Raw genomic sequence first — 6570 nt, 5'->3', positions numbered from 1 at the left:
TACCAAGCAGGAAACTGCGGCTGCGAGCGAGGAAGAGACAGGACTCAGACGGCTTCCCTGTGCCATCTGGTCCCTGCTCTGGGTGCCCCCTAGAAGGGCTCAGCTAGGGTGACCAAGTGTCTGGTTTTTGATCCAGTCGAAAAGGGGCTCTGGTGGCTCCGGTCAGCACCACCGACTGGGCTGTTAAAAGTCCAATTGGCGGTGCTGCGGCACTAAGGCAGGTTAGTCCCTCGCCCTGGAAGCCACCAGCAGATCTGACTCCTATGTGGGGGGAGCAGGGGGGTCCACACACTGCCCCCGCCGCGAGTGCTGGCTCCACACTCCCATTGGCCAGGAACTGCGGCCAGTGGGAGCTGCGGGGGCGGTGCCTGTGGGCGAGAACAGTGTGCAGAGCTGCCTGATGTGCCTCCACCTAGGAGCGAGACCTGCTTCCCCTTCCGGGGTGCAGCACAGAGTCAGGGCAGGCAGGAAGCCTGCCTTACCGCCCCACTGCATCGCTGACTGGGAGCCACCAGAGGTAAGCCCCAGCGCTGAACCCAAACCCAGAGCCCCCTCCTACACCCCAAACCTCTCAGCCCCAACCCAGAGCCTGCACCTCCACATGGAGCCCTCACCCTGCCCCTCACCCAACCCCCCTGCCCCAGCCCAGAGCCTTCTCCCACACCCTGAACTCCTCTGCCTCACCCCCCAGCCAGGAACCCCTTCCTGCACCCCAACCCTCCCAGTCCTAGCCCCAGCCAGAACCCTCATCCCCTCCCACACCCCAAACCCCTGCCCCAGTGAAAGTGAGTGAGGGTAGGGGAGAGTGAGCCACCGAGGGAGGGGGAATATAGTGAGCGGGGGGCAGGGCCTTGGGGAAGGGGTTGTGGCCTCTGTGAAGAGGTGGGACTGGGGTATTCAGTTTGTGTGATTAGAAAGTTGGCAACCCTCGGCTCAGCGGGAGCCCAAGGTGCACATCTCCCTCAGCTGCACTCAGCCCGACTCCTACTCTGACAGAAATCTGGAGGGGGGCACATGAACCTGTGAGTCCTCCCCCATGTGTCACCTCTGTTTCCTGCTACATGATGACTGGGCCAAAGGATCAGTCCATCCTATCACAGGAGGTCTGTGAAAGCTGAAGGGGGTCATGTCATGCAGTTTGCTGGTGTTTCATATATGTTTTGTTGCAATACTATTAATTTTAGAGCCATGTGAAAAGTTCTCCCTGTCCTTCACTTCTCTTTTGAGAGGATATCATTTAAAGGGTTAATGGTCCAAACTTTCTAATACACTGACTCCTTTGTCTTGTTTCTCCTACTAAGAAAGCTGTTAACTGGTCAAGTCTGAGGTGCTGGAATGTGGGAAGAAGGAAGGGGTGGGTAGTGGCAAGTCCTGGTGTGAATGCCTTCCAGCCATGCTCTAACTCAGGGGTCTCAAACATGCGGCCCGCGGAGCTCTTCCCTGCGGCCCGCGGAGCTCCCCAGGGCCGCCCGGGGGGGGGGGGGCAAAGGGGGCAACTTGCCCCGGGCTCCGCAGGGGCCCCCCAAGAGAAAAGCGGAGACTCCCGCCTCCGCCCCTCTCCTGGAGCCTCGGCACATAGAGCGCCGAGTCTCCGTCCGAGCGCCTGAGCCCCGCCCTGATCCGAGCCGCGTGGGGAGGGGGCGGGGCTGGGAGCTCTGGGCTGAGCGCTGCGCTCGGCGTGGAGCTCACAGCCCCGCCCCCTCACCACGCGGCTCTGAGCGGACGGCTCAGGCCTCGCCAGAGATGCGCCGGGTAAGGGGGAAGCGGAGCGCGGGCCGGGCCGTGGGGAAGGGAAGCGAGACCCGCCCGGGCCGGGCCGGGGAAGGGAAGCGAGACCCGCCGGGCCGGGCCGGGGGTGGGGAAGGGAAGCGAGACCCGCCGGGGCCGGGCCGGGGGGTGGGGGAGGGAAGCGGGACCGGCCGGGGCCGGGGTGGGAAGCGGGACCGGCCGGGGTGAGGAAAAGAGGGACCCGCCGCCGCCGAAGCGCAGCCCGGTCTTCGGCGGTGGGGGGCCCCTTCTGTTCCGGGACCCGCCGCCTAAGTGCCCTGCCGCCAAGCCACCAAACAGCTGTTGGTGGCGCTTAGCACTTTCCAGGAGGGAGGGGGGAGGAGCGGGGAGCCGCGCGCTTAGGGGAGGAGGTGGAGAAGAGACAGGCAGGGCCTCATGGAAGGGGTGGATTGGGGGTGGGGCCAGGGGCAGCAAGGGGGCGTGTCAGTGATGCGGCCCTCGGGCCAATGCACTAGTCCTCATGCGGCCCTCGGGGTCATTTGAGTTTGAGACCCCTGCTCTAACTTCTTGCACACTCTCGCTTATGACTGATACTGAAAACTTCTCTAATGTTCTATTTGCCCAATGCATTTGACAGTTCTTAATATGAACTTTACTAGTGTATAAAAACTCCACTTGTGTTTATTATCAGTATTTTGTAAGTGAATGCTATGCTTAGGAAACATTTTTGATTGAAAACAGTGGAAATTTAATTCTTCTATTCATAGAGCAGGTACAGCAGCATGCAAGTTTTCTCATATTGAGTCTCCAAGTGTGCCACAAATTTGTTCTGGAGAGACCATCCCTAGGTTTAATCTAGTCTAGTCTCGTTTAATCTCTATGACCACTTCTTGTGTTCTATGACTTCTACTGTCAATAAAGCACAATCTGGCACAATTTGTGATAATGTTTTTGTTGATATTTTTAAATAACCAGAGCTGCCGCTAGAAAATTTGGTTGGTGCTACAAAAGTCATTGGAGGAAGTTCTTTTCAGCTGTCAGGGGATGGGATGACTATCACTGGATGTGGGGGGAGGGGTATCTGCTGATTAGCATCTCCCCCTTGCAAGCCTTCTTCCAACATACAGAACTCCACACTTTCTCCCCAGTTAACCATAACTCCCTCCCTTGACCTCTATCCTCCTACTACTTGGAAAGATGAAGTGAGGACACAGCTGCCTCTGTACTGGATCTCTCTGCAGCAGCTGCCTTGGAATTTTTCTATAATATGGTGGGAAATGGAATCTAGTATATTCCAAATTAATCTGGGACAAAATTCATATGTAGAGTTCCACATTCTCTCTTGAGCTATATAGTATTTTGAAAATTGACCTTGAAGATCCTCTCAACCAGATATCCGAAGTCTTGAGATTATGCAACAAACAAGCTGGGAAATAACCTATAATAGTTTCTCTTTTTATCCTTTTATTATAATTATCATTTTTCCTTCTTCCATTAATAGAGAGAGAATTCTGCACAAATTTGAAGGGGTAGGGAGGAGAAATTATCAAAATTCTAGACTATATTTTCCTAATATATAGAACGCTTCTCTGGCTCACAGCAAGAAACTTCTATTTCTTAAATCTGAGTATTTTTGTATTGAGTTATTCCATTTCTATTTTATATCATGTCAAACTTCATCTTGTTATAGACCATAAGTCACATCTATTTTAGAATTATGACAATGCAAAAGCATTATTGATTTCTTATAAAACCACTGAGAAATCTGTCTGAATGTTCCAAGGCTGATTCACCTTTGGAGTTTACTTTGGAAATTTGTGTGTGTGTTATTCACATTTATAGAAGAAAATAACATGTAAATGGAGTTCTTATAGAAAAATATCAGAGGGGTAGCCATGTTAGTCTGTATCCACAAAAACAACGAGGAGTCCGGTGGCACTTTTTTACCCACGAAAGCTTATGCCCAAATAAATCTGTTAGTCTTTGGCCTGGTCTACACTAGGCGTTTAAATCGGTTTTACGAGTGTAAAACCGATTTAACGCCACAACCGTCCACACTAGGAGGCACCTTATATCGATTTTAATGGCTCTTTAAATCGGTTTCTGTACTCCTCATTAACGAGAGGAGTAACGCTAGCATCAGTATTAACATATCGGATTATGGTTAGTGTGGACGCTGATCGACGGTATTGGCCTCCGGGAGCTATCCCACAGTGCACCACTGACCGCTCTGGACAGCAATCTGAGCTCGGATGCAGTGGCCAGGTAGACAGGAAAAGCCCCGCGAACTTTTGAATATTTCCTGTTTGCCCAGCGTGGAGCTCCGATCAGCACGGGTGGCGATGCAGTTAAAAATCAAAATAAAGAAAGAGCTCCCGCATGGACCATGCGGATGTGATCGCTGTAAGGGCAGGCAAATCTGTTCTATCAGCGCTCCGTTACAGAAGACGAAATTCAAAATCATTTTTAAAAAATCTCCAGACAGACGCCATAGCAGGGGCTCAGCGCACTGCTGCGTGACAAACGTAACGGAAAGCCCAAGAATCAAATGGACGCTCATGGACTGGAGGACTCAAGCTATCCCACAGTTCCTGCAGTCTCCGAAAAGTATTTGCATTCTTGGCTGAGCTCCAAATGCTTCTAGGGTCAAACACAGTGTCCGCGGTGGGTCAGGGCATAGCTCGGCAATTTACACACACCCCTACCCACCCCAGAAGTGAAAGGGAAAACAATCCTCTCTTGACTCTAACATGTCACCCTATCTTTACTGAATGCTGCCGATAGACCCGATGCTGCAGCACTCAACACCAACATCCTTGCTTCGCCCCGCCATGGGTGGCTGATGGTGCAATAAGACTGCTACCCGTCCTCATCATCAGCCTATTGGCAAAAGGGGCAGTGCAAAAGGACTGGTAACCATGATGACCAGCATCTGTTAGGTCGATCAAGGGTGCCTGGTCCTAATTTTTCATGGTAGATGGTGCAGTATGGCTGATAACCATCATCGTCATAGAAACAGGGGGCTGAGCTCCATCAGCCCCACCCTTCATGTGTAAAGAAAAGATTCAAGTGCCCCTGAACTAGCAGAGGGATGCTGGGCTCCTCTCCTACACACTCCTTACTGTCCTGTCTGGACTATCATAGCAGCTGGAGGCTGCCTTCCACTCATATCTCACTAACAAATCACTGTGTCTTATTCCTGCATTCTTTATTACTTCATCACACAAGTGGGGGGACAATGCTATGGTAGCCCAGGAAGGCTGAGGGAAGAACGGAATCAACAGGTGGGGTTGTTGCAGGAGCACCCCCTGTGAATAGAATACAGCTCATAATTTCTGCAGGATCTGACACAGAGCAGCTGTGCTCTCTGGTTCTCTGATACAGTGGTTCTCTAGTACACTTGCCCATATTCTAGGCAGGACTAGGGACTTGCCCATATTCTAGGGACTTGCCCATATTCTAGGCAGGACTGATTCTATTTTTAGATACCAAAAGGAGGGATTGACTCAGGAGTCATTCCCAATTTTGCTTTAAGCCCCTGGCTAAGAGCAGCCAGGGGCATTTATGACAGCAGCAAATGGAACAGTGCAAAAGGACTGGTAGCCACAATCATCTTATTACCAATTTATGGTATGGTAGATGGTGCAATATGGCTGATAACCATCCCTGCTATCATGCAAAAGCAAAAGCATGCTGCTGTGTAGCGCTGCTGAATCGCCTCTGTGAGCGGCATCTAGTCCACATACGGTGACAGTCACAAAAGGCTACACAGGCTCCATGATTGCCATGCTATGGCATCTGCCAGGGCAATCCAGGGAAAAAAGGCATGAAATGCTTGTCTGCCGTTGCTTTCCCAGCGGAAGGAGTGACTGACGACATTTACCCAGAACCACCCGCGACAATGAATTTCTCAACCCGGAAATTCAAAGGGGCGAGGAGGAGCGGGAGGCTGCGGGAACTATGGGATAGCTACGGAGTAGCTACCCACAGTGCAATGCTCCAGAAATCGACGCTAGCCTCGGACCGTGGACGCACACCACCGATTTAATGTGTTTAGTGTGGCCACGCACACTCGATTTTATAAAATCTGTTTTACAAAACCGGTTTATGCAAATTCGGAATAGTCCCGTAGTGTAGACGTACCCTTTAAGGTGCCACCGGACTCCTCATTGTTCTTATAGAAAAATGTTGATGCAGAATATAATTTTATTACAATATTATTCCATTCTAGTACAATATTATTCCATTAATGCCCAAATATTCTTGTCTCTATCTTAAGTACTCATATTTGTGTACCTCATAAGCTTTAGTACAGTTATCCTGACTATACCTCTGTGAGGTAGGGAAATACTATTATCTTCATTTTACAGATGGAGAACTCAGACAGAGGAATTACGAGTGGTATTCATAGGGAGGACTCCTGGGAGCAGGGAGACCCAAGTTCAAATCCCTTCTCCACATCAGGCAGAGGGGGTGAATTTGGGTGTCCTACATCCTGGCAATACCTCCTCATTCTCTGGCTGTTTTGTGTGGGTTTAGGTGTACTCTGAGCGTACTGGATGAGGCCCAAAAGTCAAGTCTAGTCTCTGAATTGTGCTGTAATTGTAATGGGGCTTACTCATGAGTTAGGTGCCAAATTGGTAGTGTGAGGACTAAGGTGGCTGTGTGCATGCCCAGATGCTGAAATGTAGGCACTTTGGGGACTTTAATGTGGAAACTTGGGTGCCTAGGGATTATAGGCACCAGCTGAGTAAGGGTTATATGAATGTCAGTGATACCTAAATTCTCCTTATGAATCCCACCCAAAGTGACTTGCCTAAGGTCACCAAGGAAGGCTGGGGC

The sequence above is a fragment of the Mauremys reevesii genome, linkage group 5 (genome assembly GCF_016161935.1).
Source record: "Mauremys reevesii isolate NIE-2019 linkage group 5, ASM1616193v1, whole genome shotgun sequence".
NCBI classification, from domain to species: Eukaryota; Metazoa; Chordata; order Testudines; family Geoemydidae; genus Mauremys; species Mauremys reevesii.
The sequence above is the reverse complement of the archived record's forward strand: the minus strand, read 5'-3'. Positions refer to the sequence as shown.